The sequence below is a fragment of the Rhinolophus ferrumequinum genome (assembly GCF_004115265.2).
Source record: "Rhinolophus ferrumequinum isolate MPI-CBG mRhiFer1 chromosome 5 unlocalized genomic scaffold, mRhiFer1_v1.p scaffold_110_arrow_ctg1, whole genome shotgun sequence".
Taxonomy (NCBI): Eukaryota; Metazoa; Chordata; class Mammalia; order Chiroptera; family Rhinolophidae; genus Rhinolophus; species Rhinolophus ferrumequinum.
This window is the reverse complement of record NW_022680355.1, coordinates 16,036,583-16,051,952: the sequence shown is the minus strand read 5'-3', so window position 1 is coordinate 16,051,952 and position 15,370 is coordinate 16,036,583. Positions and strand designations below refer to the sequence as shown.

General features: G+C 41.6%; 1 protein-coding gene across 4 annotated transcripts in view; it reads right to left on the bottom strand.

Annotated features, from left to right (window-relative positions):
• The window catches only part of CELF2 (CUGBP Elav-like family member 2), a 486,548-nt gene that overhangs the window by 243,185 nt on the left and 227,993 nt on the right, over positions 1-15,370 (bottom strand). The window lies entirely within an intron of this gene.

Genomic DNA, 15,370 nt, shown 5'->3' with positions numbered 1-15,370 from the left:
TTTCATTCTTTTTTATTGCTGAATAATATTCCATGGTGTGTGTGTGTATACATATACACATATATCATAGCTTCTCTTGGTTTTGATTTGCATTTCTCTGGTGATTACTGATGTTAAGCATCTTTTCATATGCCTTGGACATCTATATGTCCTCTTGGGAGAAATGTCTATTCAGGTTCTCTGTCCATTTTTTAATTGGATTTTTTTTTTTTTGGTGTTAAGTTGTATGAGTTCTTTATATATTTTGGATATCAACTTTATCATAGGTGTGTATGTAGAGGGAAAAACACAGTATATGTTGGGTTTGGTACTACTGATGGTTTCAGGCATCCTCTGGGGGTCTTGGACCATATCCCCCATGGGTAAGGGTGGTCCTCTGTACTTTTGTGTATCTATGGCAGTGGTTGCCCCTTTACAAATCTTTGTTTTAAAATTCAGACAGAGGGAAGATCAGACTCAAAAAATAACAACATCATTTTGCCCCTAGGTCCGAGTCCGAAATCCCTCGGAAGGTGGGGGTGGCCGGCTGTGAAAGAAGAGAGGGCGTGGCTGCTGCAGCCCAGCTGGGCCAGCAGTAACCATCCAGCCTCACAAAGGGAGGGCAGACGTCAGAAGTTTACACTGTGATCGTGGTCTGGGCAACGAGCAGAAAACAAATGCCTAAGTCCTAACACTATTTACTATGATTGCGACACCAAAATAGTCCCTTAAGGCAAGGAAATACCTTGTCACACGCACTTAAAAGAAGTTCTGTCAGTTACCGTGAGAGAAATGCAAGAAGGAACAAAACTCTCGGAAAGAAATAGGCACAAACCTTTCAAAGCAGTGCCTCCTGTAGCCTGAGAATGGGTATTAGCAGGGACTTTGAGCCTGAAGAAAAACCAACAAGAGAACTAAAGAACAGAACTGCTCTACCTCATCTCTGCCAACTCGTTCTTCTGTTTTACTTGGAAATGTGTGATCCAGCTCTACGCGCTCTTGTCAGCTTGACCCTACTGTGAAATCATAACATTATAACGTGCAAAGCCATCTCTAAACCCGTGGCTGTCAACATAAACTCAACATTTCTATTTCAAGGTGCTTCAATTAAGATTAAAGCAAAATTAACTTTGATAAATAAGAAGGTAACCAAGATTAAAATGAATAAGTTCACTGTCATATTTGTCATCTGGCCATTTGCTATTACTGTTTGTTCTCTCTACTCCCTTCAAATAGCCAAATTTCTCCAAACAGTTATCTCTGCTATCTCTGTTTCCTCACTTCCCATTTTTCCACAGCTGGTTCCATCTGGCCTGTTTGCTGTACTGAAATATCTCTCACTAAGGTTATGCCAAATCTCCATATCGCTAAATTCAAAAACAGCTCTTTAAGTTCACTCCTATTTGACCCCCCACCCCCAGCAGTAATCAATGCTGTGAACCCTGTACTGATGCAACACTGACCACCTCTGTCTTCCTTCAGGTTTCCTTTCCAGTCACCGGTTCTCCTTCCTCTGTCCCCTAAACAAGCTCATCTTCCTCTTCAGGGCCCAACATAATTGGCTGGACCCAAGACTGGATCCCAGATCTTCTCTCACTTCATTCTCTCCTGGCTGATGTCCCACTTGTCAAGATTTTAATAACTGAAGATTTTCAATCAGGCTAAATGTAGATGAAGCACAGCTGAAAATTTCCAGCCCAGAAATCTCCTGAGGTCCAGTTCCACACACACAACTACTTGATATATCAACTTAGATACTTCAAAAATCACCTCAAATGCAGCTTCATTTTTTGAAATGCAAGTGTGATACGATAGGGCTGGTGATCTGTTGAAAACCCTTGGTTGGCTTCCTTACTCTTAGGATTAAGACAAAATCCTCAACAGGCCTACAAAGCATTCACGTGCACCCTCGCTCCCTTTTCCAGCCTCATTCTGCTCTCCTGCCCTCCTTGTATTTCAGCCACATAAGCATTTGTTCAGTTTCTGAAATAAATCATTCTCTCTCCTATCTCGGAGCTTTGGCAGGTGCTATTCCTTCTGCCTGAAATTCTCTTCCCTCACATTTTGACTGCTGAACCCTACGTATTCCAAGAGAAATAACCATCACCATTTACCATCTGTGTCCAATGGGTCCTTTAAGTTTTTAAAACATTTTTGAATGAATTTAATGAGCAATCTACAGAAGAATAAAAAGAGAGTGGAAACTTTACTAGATATGTTCATTAGAAGTTAAACAGCAAATCCAAATTTGTATTCCATATTTTTCTGGCTTCGAAGGGCAACACCCTTCCAGTGCAACTGACAGCTCATCAAATAGCTTGAGTGCACCTGGAACACACCCGTCTCCAAATGCTGATTCCAGGTTTCCAATACATCTCTAGTTAGTACTAACTGATCACTGCTTCTGGGTCTTCTTCTTGCAGCTGCATCATCAAAACAGTACCCTTGACATTTTGACAGCTTACAAGCTTGCTGACGAGAGGGCAGTCATCTCCTTGGCTTAGTAACTGCACAACACTTTTATTTTTAGGTTTAGTAACACCAATGAGAAGTCAATCCAATGATTTTTATTTTCATTTTTGGATCATCTGTTTCTTTCAACTACCTCTGTGTACACACCTCCATGTGTCCACTTAAATGGTAAGAAGTAAATTTTTGGTGCATAAACATCTTCAAAGGTGAAAGAATACTGTCACATGTACTTTCTGCAAAACAGGATGATCCAGGTTTTTGATGCACAATGTATGATGCAATACCTCCCACTGAATGACTAACTGGGTAAGAATACAGTATTTCCTTTCAAATTGTTGACTCACTGATTCCAGAGTTGGTGAAAATTCATCTAGGATATGTTTATCTGAAGAATCAGGATGAGATGTCACCTACACAATCTCACCATCATCATTAGTCTAGAGGCTTCTATATGTCTTTTTGCACTTATTTTAAGAATATGTAATAATCGTGACATGTCTTCCTCAGTCAATTTCCTTCTCTTAAATTTTGCTCAACTATTCAACTAAAAATTTTACACAGATGGTGTCTCAAGACTTCTTTTATATTTTCTTGAAAGATGATGCAAAACTGGTAATGCAGTAAGAAAACTCAAGGATAGTGAACATTTATTTCACTATTGCAACATCTTTATAGATAATTCCATCATTCTTTGCTTTTCTTACTATTTTAGTCCTTTTTTTTCAGCATGGCTGGGAATGAGTAATTTCAGATGATGAAATATTAGGTTGGTGCAAAAGTAATTGTGGCTTTTGCAATTTTTTTTTTTTTTTAAGATTTTATTGGGGAAGGGGAAAAGGACTTTATTTACTTCCAGGACTTTTTTTTTCCAAGTCAAGTTGATGTCCTTTCAGTCTTAGTTGTGGAGGGCGCAGCTCAGCTCCAGGTCCAGTTGCCATTGGTAGTGGCAGGGGCACAGCCCACCATCCCTTGGGGGAGTCGAACTGGCAACCTTGTGGTTGAGAGGACGCGGTCCAGCCAACTGAGCCATCCGGGAGGCAGCTCAGCTCAAGGTGCCATGTTCAATCTTAGTTGCAGGGGGCGCTGCCCACCATCCCTTGCGGGACTCGAGGAGTTGAACTGGCAACCTGTGGTTGAGAGCCCACTGGCCCATGTGGGAATCGAACCGGCAGCCTTCGGAGTTAGAAGCATGGACCTCTAACCACCTGCGCCACCGGGCCGGCCCCTCGCAATTATTTTTAACCTTTTAAACCGCAATTACTTTTGCACCAACCTAATAGCACAATGCTTCCAGCTATACGAAAGATCTCTATGATCCCACACCTATCTTAGATTGACAAGAGTCCAGTGGAACTATGTAGTAATGGTAAAATAGAATGAGTGTCCTGCTTTAAAAGCAAAAAGTAAATTTTATCTTTGTACCTTGGAAGACCTCTTAGAAAGATAATTTATATGAAATAGCAATCTATAAAACAAGTTGAGACTGTTCAAAAAGGAAATTCCAAAACTAAAATGGGCTCCAACGGACCCTGAAAGGGTTGAAGGCACCCACTCACATTTAAGTTATCAGTACCGTTGCTGTTTTTTTTCAGGAGAGGTTTTCTGGGTCTCCCCAACTATGTCGAACTTCTCTATTGTACTTTTTTATACCACCACTGCCCTCTTTGCTGGCACTCGGCACAGTTCCAGTTTGCCACGTACCGGTCCCGTTAGCATGGGGATGCGGTGAATGCCTGCTCGCGCACAGAGCTGCCCAGCACGGGGGCAGGGCCATATCTGGGTGTCACCTCCAGTATATTCTAAGCACCTGGCGTTAAGCGTGGCGCACAGTGGGTTCTCCATGGGAAGCTCAGGGAAATGGACCCAAACTCAGTTCTGTTTTTATCTCCATACTATGTGAAAGATCCCTAATTGTCCATTATTGCTTCATCGTTTTTTCTTTCAGATTATACATTTCCATCCTCTCCCTTGCCCTCACCTGACCCCACAACATGATCCCTGACAACAGTGAAGGGAATATTTACTAAATACCTACGGGGTCAGGTGATTTACATTTATTTTTGTTGTTGCTTTAAAATTCTCAAAATCTTGCAAACTGAATATCATTATTTTCACTGTACAGCTGGGAAACTAGATTGAATAACTGGAAGGTTAAATAATTTCCCCAAGGGCACAGAATCAATAAACAGTAAAAGAGAGATTCAAATCCATGCCTGACCTGACTGCAATCTGTGATCTGTCCACCCCGTCACTGAAGGACCCGGAGAGCGTGCTCCGTGTCTTGTACAAGCATCCAGAACACAGAGCTTCTTGCTGGGGAAGCAATGGGCACCAGGTGTGGTTGTCTAGAGTTATGATCCAACTTAAATCCATGTTTAGATTTGAGTTATCTGCACAGGTTTTTTTGTTTTCAATGCTTCTGCAAATCTTGTACTCTTCTTGCTTTGTGTGTGGAATCTTATTTAAAAGTGAAATGCATGCCACACAGGCACTGAGCAGCGTTTTCATTTTCCTTGGAAAGCAGGAGGTCAGCACCAACATATTGGGAACAGCAGTGTGCTACAGATGCCACACATCTGCAAGGAAGTGTTCCTGAGCAAATTCAGAAAGAAAGTTCCCCAGTGAGGGATTTGCCTTTCACCAGCACCTCAAAAATATATTTCCACTGGCTATCATAATGCTTGTTTCCATAAACTATAATGACGTAAAGTAAGGCCAGTGTTTTTAAATCCGTCAAAGACGTATACATTTATGTACTCTTGTAAGAGGTTGTAATGGCTCCCTCCTTACAACGTATTTCACTTCATGCATTTCTATTAGATGCTGAGGTTCCACCTTTCCAAACGTAAAACCAAATTCATGAGACGCCATCGTCAACAGCCATAAAAAGGGTAGAGTGACATGGTGCGACTAATCATTGGATGTAGGAGGCAACTGAGAGGGAAAGGGAAGTTGCAAATTCAACTCTCTCATTATAAATTCTACCTGTAGGCAAGAGTATCGATCATGTGACATGACAGAGCCTGCAGACCCAAGAGGGGTGTCACCCCGAGTGTTCTGTTTACAACCCAGCAATGTTTACACCAGTGTTCTCAATGAAGAGGGACCCAGCATTACTGGGGTTCTTCATATACTGTCCACACACTGTACACTGTACACTATCTGACACACAAGAAACTGTTATAACTGGGAGATTATAATTGGAGAAAATCCCCCAGATGACTCTGACACAATCAACAGCAGACACATAGAGAGATCCATACACTGCAATGCCTAGGTGGCTTCAGATGGTCCCCCCGCTGACCAGGTCTGGGAGTGGAAGGGCTGGGGGACCAGTGAGCTGCTCAACTGGACGTCTGGGGTGCCCTAGGGTGGGGAGGGCATGTGCATTTTACCACTGTGCTGAAGTGCCAGAGTCTGGAGAAAATGGCCTGGACTAGAATATTGACTATCCACTTATGTGGCCCAAGGTCGTTGGGTAAGTCCTGTATGCCGAGTCTCCGTTTCCTTACATACAAAGTGGAGATGATAATAACGTCTACTGCTTAAACCTGTTGTAAGGGTCACAGGGGTGCAATCTGCATACAGTGATTGACAGCTTTCCCAATGCAGCAAATCTTAGCCATGGGCGATTTCTGGAGAGACAAAAACGAAGGACGGGGCATGTGGTTCCAGAAAAGATATGAAATTTAAGAATAAAAAGTAATTGCGAAACATCTGCTGGGTGCTATGACACACAGGGAAGCCAGGTCAGTCAGCCCTCTGTGACCTGATCGCCCAGTTCCAACCCCTCCCTCGAATCTAGCCCCACAGGTCTATTCAGACCTGCCAGACACGCTCTGGGCATTTCCACTGGATGTGCCTTCTGCCTGGATTGTTTACCCCACATGGCCACCTGGCTCAATCCCTCATCTCCTACTTATTTTTGTCCCAGTAGCTTCTTCATGGAGCCCGTTCTGACATTTTATTTAAAACACTGCCCTTGTCCTACCTGGCCTGGCACTCCCAGTGTCCCCACTCTGCTACCACTCCCACCCCCACGGAGCTCATCACCTTCTAACACAAATCATTCACTTTATTTGGTGTTTATTTTCTATTTCCCTAACCGGACTGTACGCTCCAAAAGTGCCGGCGGATTTGTCTGTCTTGTTCACTGATGCTCCATAAATATCTGTTGATCAAATAAAGGCCTGAGCTTATTCTTTTAGATTTCCTTTAAGTTTCTCTATGCCGATTCAAAGAGAAAAACCTTATTGCTGCCCTTTTCCCATTTTGACATGGATACATCAAAAAAACTACTAATACTAGTATGTCTCATGATTCAAATGATCCCGGAATCCTGCAACCACTACATTAGATTGTTCCCTAGGTAGTAAACTAACTTGTGCATTGAATTTATTTCTACCCATCTCTTTCCAAAAATATTCTGAGATAGTTTGAGGGGTACAGAATATCCCTTCAGCAACATAGGACATTTACTGTCAGATCTATTGGGAGAAACCTGAAGAAACAAAAAGATAGCCTCACAGTTTTGTAACACGAACCATCCTGATTAAGAACTACACACTTGCATACTCAATGCAGAGCATTCGTTTCTAGGACAGGTATAAATGCTCTGGTAATGGCAATGGTTGTCAAACTGGTGTGTACCCCCATATCCCAACATACATCCACCAGTTCCAAAGAGGAAGCCAACTTCAACAGAAGGTGCGGGACCTGAATTATGAACAGAAGACCAACCTTAAAATACATTAACTGCTTAATTGTTCAATTCCTTGATACCAAGGCACTTCATACTCCAAAGGATGAGCTTTGAAGGATTACCAGGGATAGTCCAGGTAACACATTACACACACATCTTGAGAAAGAAATATTCCCGGAATTGAGACCAGGCCGGCAAAGCTTTTGCAGTGTTTTTCTGCCTGGTCTAATTTTAGATAATTCTCTGGGCACTGGGTAGTTTACACTATGCCAGGTTTACCCCAAGCTCAAGCAACAGATTTTCATCTCTGTGACTGCAGGTCACATTATCTCATGAATGAACTGCTATTTAGGTCAGCTGAGAGTCTCTACCTAATTGAATGTGCATTTTATCTCTGGCGTTCATGCTCTATATATCAAGATTTTAGATAGTTATTGGGGCGTGGGAAGGGATAAAATATTGCTATCAGGATGCAGAAGGAACTCGGATAATCATACTCTGTTTGAAGCAGAACAATTCAAAATACTAGAATAATTTAAAGTCTCTTATTCTTGAATGATGGGTTTACTTATAAACTGAATTACTTATACCATTTAATTGGTATTACTGGCTTATCTACTACTTCTTCCACAGTGTTAAATATTTTTTTCAAAACCAAGAAATACAGTTTGATCTTAACCTTGAATCTTAGGGTTCTAGAAACATAAAAGCGATGTGTTATTTGTTTATTTATAACAGGCAAACAAAAATGATTTCTTGGTTAAATGACCACACAACACTCTGAGGGGCGCGTAGTGCAGAGCGACCTGCTGGAAATAGTGAATTCATCCAAATACTGAATACGGTTGAGGAGAAACAAAATCCAAAAGCCAGAAAAAGGGTCAAGCACTATGACGTGATTCTGACAACCTAGCCCAGACCCGAGAATGAGGTTAAATCTCCCAATGGAGCGAGGTGATCCTGTTAATGGTTCATTCAGATTTTGAGAAGACTCAATAAATACTCTTTTGCCAAAAAATCAAACAAAAAAATATATAAACTCCAGGGGGAAGGGATCAAGGCTTTACCCAGCAGGTGCTAGAATAGTGTCTGATACGCAGCTGACCCTTAAAATATTTGTTGAACAGACTCATGAATAAAGAGTTTCCTGTAGTTCAACTGAGTGAACACAACGCCATTGGATGAGACTGTTCTTCAGAAGCGATTATCTACATAGAATGCAAAAGCACAAACCACTCCCCCCAAACAAACAAACAAAACTCCCAAAGGTGTTCAGGCTCCACCTTTCAGATAGTCTGACTTAACTGATCAGAGCAGGACCCAAGCATCAGTGTTTTTAAAGAATTACCCAGGTGATTCTAATTTGTAGCCAAAAATGAAGACCACGGATCTATGTAACACTGAGTTCATAAATTTAAACATTTTTATGTAATAATGTTTTGTCCATATTGACAAGCAAAAACAAAAAAAAGCAACATTCTTTTTTTATTTAAGACATCTGCCACACTCGTGTAACACTTCAAAATAATCTGAATAGTCAAATTTAAAAATCCAGAAGTATGTTCTAAGAACATTTTATTTCTTATCAAGCCAAGAAATAAACCTCACATGGATGATCTTTGAACTTACAGTATCATCCCGTTACTTTGAAATAAAAGTGCTATGCATACTGCCTGACACACAGTGGCGCTGTCAAATAAAAAGTGATAAATAAAATCCCACAGTTTACATGTTGACATTTCCATGTTTCTGTACCTAGATTTTGTAGATAAATCACAAGTGTTGTGACGGTTGCTTGCCCATCTCAAATCAGCATTTCTCACTTAATGATTTCAAATCACTTCATAAGTATCAAATGGGGAGCAAACACGGAAAAGACAACCTCCCTTTTATATACAGTATGTTCTAAATAATCTCTATCTCAAGGTGCAAAGAAGGAAAACACTCAAAGTCTGTGTGGCAAAGGAGAAAGCCAAAGGCAGCAGGTGTGGGGCTGTGAAATGCAGAGGACATTAGAACATTAAGAAATGCCACCATATAAAAATCTTCAAATTAAACTTTTCCTCTACTATTGGATTCTAATGACCGAATCTGGCATCAGGAGGTACAAAATGCCTTTTGGATCATGGAGGTACTGTGAAGGGACAGTGGCTTTCTGGGCTGCCCAATTCTGGAAGCGTGGACGGAGTTCAATTATATGATGTGCTCTGTGTTCTCGGGGGCATTAGAAGAAAGTACAACCACCACAGGCACCACTGACGCCGCAGGGCTGTGCGGTGACTGGGGCCAAAGCGGAAGTGGGAGTCTTCAAATCCTGTGCTCGCTGGTGCACAGGCAGCCGACAGCCTCCGCTCCCAGACTTCACTAGATCGGTTCTTCCTCTTCCATTCTGAGCTACAAGCCTCTAATTGCAAAGATGGGTGGTCCAGATGGGAGTGTTTTTTTTTTTTTTAAAGTTTAGCAACATCTTTTTGTTTGTTTGTTTGTTTGTTTTAAACCTTTATTTATTTTAAGTGCATTTTTCCAGGACCCGTCAGCTCCAAGTCACGTAGTTGTTTCAGTCTAGTTGTGGAGGGCGCAGCTCACCGTGGCCCCTGTGGGGATCAAACCGGCAACCTTGTTGTTAAGAGCACCGTGCTCTAACCAACTGAGCTAACCGCCTGCCCCCCAGATAAGCTTTTAAAGGAAGAGAATAAAAGAGAAAGCACTATGGCCAAGTCAACTCCTTTTGAGTACGTACTCTGCGCTGAGCGTCCGCCCTGGAGGCTCACGCCACTCCTTAGTCAGGTAAACTGACACAAGCGTCAATGCTAAGGCCCCGCGCTGTCGCAGGCACGTTGTCGGAAGATAAAAGCGTGGCATGTTTGAGAAACTTTGGATATTCAGTAAAATGGGTTTAGGAGGCCTAAGGAGTTAAGTTTCCTTAAGTGAAAGCACCACTCTCATCCTCTCACAGTGCCAAAGCCAACCAAGCTCCCCTCTGGCTGAGAGAAGTCTTGCATCTTCCCTCCTCTGCCCTGACAGTTGCTACCTTGGAGTGTGCGGCTTCCTGTGTATCGTGGTTGGATTCGGTGACTGCCTTTCAAGGTTTAAAATCCTTGATGTAAGAGAAAGGAAGGCGGTGGCGTGGGATGTTTTCACCATTTCACCTGAGTTCTCCTTCAAACAGGTTTGACCTTGAGAAGGACTTGGCCATACAAGCAAAACCCTTCCCTTCACTGTGTGGAAAACATCCACTTAACCAAGCACCTGTTTAGAAAGGGTTCTTAATTATTTGCTTTCTTCCACTTTCATGGAAGTGGCTCAACTTGCCCAGGCACCTGTGAAGCAGGCCAAATGACTGAGCCCACTGCTAAGGCAAACTCAAGCACAGGCTCTCCATCTTAAAACACACACGAGATTCACGTCAAGTCAAAAGGTCAGGGGTTAAGGGTCAGGATGCACACGACTTCAGCTGCCCCCTTAAAACAGCGACACCGTGTGGTGAGGCCAGACGAACGGAAAAAGCGGAGAATGAGGCTCAGACCCCTGTGCCGTCACTGCTGTAGAGCCTGCGTCTTCACTGAGGTGGAGCTTCATTTTCTCACATGCAAAATCCAGTAAGCCAGCGCCTCACATAACTGGTTCACATGGATGGTTGAAAAACAATGCTTTACCCTTTAATAAAAAACATCAGGACAGTGCTCTCCAAGCCACCACAAGTGAAGTGGGAAGGAGCTGTAGTGTAATACAGTGCAATGAGTTCTTCAAAAGTTTTTATCAAAAAACACATGAAAGCAGCTGCAGCTGAATAGATTCCGCCTATAGGACAATTTACAGAAAGTACTTAAAATGCAATTACACGGCTGAGTTCAAGCTAACCTGGTCTCCTGTTTTATTGATCCTCTTTTGCATTGTATCTATTTTTATTTTCATTTTTTAACTGTTATTGGGGTGACATCTGCTAATAAGATTATGTAAGTTTCAAGTGTACAATTCTATAATACATTTGTAAACTGCATTGTGTGTTCACCACCCAGTCTAGTTTCCTTCCATCATCTTTTGACCCCCTTTCCCTCTTCTACCCATCCCCCGACCCCCCTCCTACCCCGTAACCGCCATACTATTGTCTGTGTCTATGAGTTTGTTTTGTTTGCTGCTTTCTGCATGGCAAAAGAAACCATCAACAAAACAAAAAGACAACCAACCAAATGGGAGAAGATATCTGCAAACAAGACCTCCGATAATACCTGTGATACCCAAAATATAGTAAAGAATTCATACAACTGAACAACAAAACAAACAATCCAGTTAAAAAATGGGCAGAGGACCTGAGCAGACACTTCTCCCAAGAAGATATACAAACGGCCAACAGATATTTGAAAAGATGCTCAACTTCATTAGCTATTAGGGAAATGCAAATCAAAACCACAATGAGATACTGCCTTATACCAGTTAGAAAGGCTATCATCAACAAGACAAGCAATACCGTGTTTCCCCAAAAATAAGACCTAGCCGGACCATCAGCTCTAATGTGTCTTTTGGAGCAAAAATTAATATAATACCCGGTCTTATTTTAATATAAGATTACTAAAATAAGAGCGGGTATAATATAATATAATATAATGTAATATAATATAATACCATAATGTAATATAAGACCGAGTCTTATATTAATTTTTGCTCCAAAAGACACACTAGAGCTGATGGTCCAGCTAGGTCTTATTCTCTGGGAAACATCGTAGCAAGTGTTGGAGAGGCCGTGGAGAAAAAGGAACCTTTATACACTGTTGGTGGGAACGTAAATTGGTACAGTGACTCTGGAAAACAGTATGGAGATTCCTCAAAAAATTAAGAATAGATTTACCATACAACCCAACAATCCCTCTCCTGGATATCTACCAAAGAAATGTAAAAAATATTTCCCATAAAGATATATGCACCCTGTAGCATTATTCACAGTGTCCAAGACATGGAAACCACCTAAGTGCCCTTGGGTGGATGACTGGATAAAGATGTGGTATATACAAACAATGGAATATTACTCAGCCATGAGAAAAGATGAAATACTGCCATTTGCGACAACATGGATGGATCTTGAGTATCTTGCCAAGCGAAATCAGTCAGACAGAAAAGGACAAGAACTGTATGATTTCACTCCTATGTGGGATATAAAGAATTGCATTTAAATATTAAAACCTAGCTCAAGTATGCTGAATTCTCTGAGGTTCCAAGAGAGGGGGTTTTAACACTATATTTTGATTTTTTTCCTTCAGATAATATATTCCCACTTGGTTGGGAATAAAGTATTTTCATTTTGTGTAGCCTCTTTTTTATCTCCAGGCAATCTAAGACCACAAAAAGAAAAGAAAAATTCTATTTAACATGTTTTGCTAACATAACAGTAAAACAGTAAAAAGCAGAATTAGTCTTGCTAAATATAATTGTTCTTGGTGGGGGGCTGTTAACAAATGTCATAATCTTGTTTGCTGCAATAGCTTCCAATGCATCTGTCTGATAATGTGGGTTGGAGGACTGACGCTGGGGCTCGGGGTGGCAGGCTTATTTCCCATGTACCTTATTCCCCTAGTTAGGTCCTCACACTTACAAGCCAGCTTCAAGGACTTCATCAGAAAAAAAGGAATCATGTGTCAATGCTTTAACCATGATACAAATTAGTGTTTGTATCATAAAGGCCAAGCATTCTTGGATTAACACTTATTCAAATGAACTCCTCCCCATAAGGCCCTGTCTGGGGCTTCTTTATAAGAGTTCCATGGAGAGTAGTTGTTTATCAGGCCATGAACTTGTTTTACTCTTTTCTCTTGTTCTCTCTAGAGATTAACATTTAGCAAAAATGAAAATTTGCTCTAGGTAATTACCTGGCTGTGTTTACAGGCCTTCATAAAAATTCCTGTTTCCTCTGACGAGGGATTCTGCTCACAGAGCACTAGAATTAGGGCAGTGGGTTTGGGAGCGCCCCCTGCTGCCCTTCCTGGGGGACACCTGTCCCCACCCTCTCAGGGCCCGAGGGTACTCCATCTGGGGCTCATTAGCTCCAGCTGTATCTCAAGACAAGGCAGGTCTGGGACCTCTTTTCTTGTAGGGCTGGATATGCTGCCTCTTGAGATCGAGTTTTTGTCAGGGCAGCATGCTTCCCTGTTCTATAGATGGTGGCAGAGCCTACTGGCAGGCTGCTGGCTCATCTTCCTAGTGCAGCCCCCTGCCCCTACCCACTTTCTGGACTCAGCTGAGAGCAGGTCACTGGATACCTCACTGGGCTGGTTTAGAACACTCTCCTCTTCTGTGGAGGAGGGGGGTGAACTTGGGGGGTAGAGGGTCCCCTCTACAGTGTGTGCTTAAGGACCTGGACGTGGGACCTGATTTTCCTTCTCCAGGCTTCACCCTTCACTGTATATAAAATTGCCCCAGTCTTGTAACTTCTGTGTCTTTTACTATTAGTTACAGGGTCATTTCTAAGACTATAGTGTCATGTCTTGGAGGCTTCTGATTTTTTTTATTTGATTAGAATGCCTTGATAGAGCAAAATGACTGACTTCTCACACTGGTTCTAGTGTCCTCCACCTCTTCTGAGGTTGCGGTCTGTAAATCCTCCAACCCTCATTCCTCTTAGATTCTTTGTGATGCTTCTATGGAGGAGTAAATTGGCACTCTCGGTAAACATTTCATTCTTATTCGTAAAATGTATAACCCTTGACTCCTTTCCCATACAATTCAAATACTTTACTTTGCTGCATAAGAATTCCTCAAAGATCCAACTGCGTCTCCTTTCCCGCTGTGTGTCTCGCTCCCCCTCCCTCTCCCTCTTTCTCCTTCCTTCTCTCCCCTCCTCTCTCTCAATTTGCATCGAGTGCATTTTATAATTTATGTTTATAATGGCACCTTACACTTCTCTTTATCTTCTACAGAGACTGTCACAGTATTGAGAAGCTTGTACACGCGTAATAAACCATTATTACCTGATTGATTACAAACTACAGAGCAAGCTATCAGCCACCTATTCAGAGCTGCGCATTTTAGAAAAGGCAGACAGTTTAACCATTTATATCCTGTAGGAACAACAAAGACCCATTTACAGAATAACCTGAAAAGTAACATGGAGAAAGGGCATATCCTATATGCAGAATGAATTATTTGCATGATTATAAAATGCATTTTAATAGTTTTATAGGGTTGTGGAATAAAAGGTACCATGAGGCACATACACTTCTACCTGTAACAAAAATCTCGTTTCCCTCAGATTTTTCAATCCGTACAGAAGCTCAGTATTCTCCATTTTCAATGGACAAACATGCTGAAACCAATTCTGCTTAAAACAAACAAAAACTCTCTCTAAATGCACTTCTTGGATTTAGGCCACTGTCACAAAATCACTACTCTTCTGTGTGGCTCCCCTGGCTGCTTTTAAAGCTTTGTTTTCAAACACAAAAGCAGATTTGAGCATTACTTGTAGTGAGTGCTGTAGATGGATTTAAATAATACAGCAGTTGGGACTGAAAAGGAACCTTTAGAAATGACCAGACAGGGGATACGCCGTATGGAAGCAGGGAAAGGAAGCAAAAATTCACATGCAGGAGCTTTCAAGATGGCGGCTGGGTTCACTTACGGAATCGGCCCTGCTCTCTAAATGCTATTAAGAGTTTGAGTGAGCAATTGGGATCTAAACTAGGTCATGTTTAGCAAAAATGTTTTTCCTCTTCAGGACCCATCGCACAGAATATCTGTGTAAGAATAGATCTTAAAAACCATCTAAGACTAGCACATGCATCCCACTTATCCACTCAGGAGTGTGAAAAATGAGGGCACCTGGATGACAAAGAACATTTTGAAAGGAGAAAGTGCACTTATGTGAGCTTGCATTACCTGTATCTCTATTAAAACTATTCCATATAAAATGATCAGATTTCGTCAGCCAAATAATTCCCTTCATTGTTCTTTCTTTCAGTTATCTCAATTTAGAAACTCAGTGGAATCAGGAATCAGTCCTATCTATCAAGTGCTCTGATTATGATGACATTGTAGTACTACCCTGTTTCCCTGAAAATAAGACCTAGCCGGACAATCAGCTCTAATGTGTCTTTTGGAGCAAAAATTGATATGATATATGAGACCCGGTCTTATATTATAGTAAAAAAAGACCCGAGTCTTATATTAATTTTTGCTTCAAAAGACGCATTAGAGCTGATTGGCTAGATCTTATTTTCAGGGAAACACAGA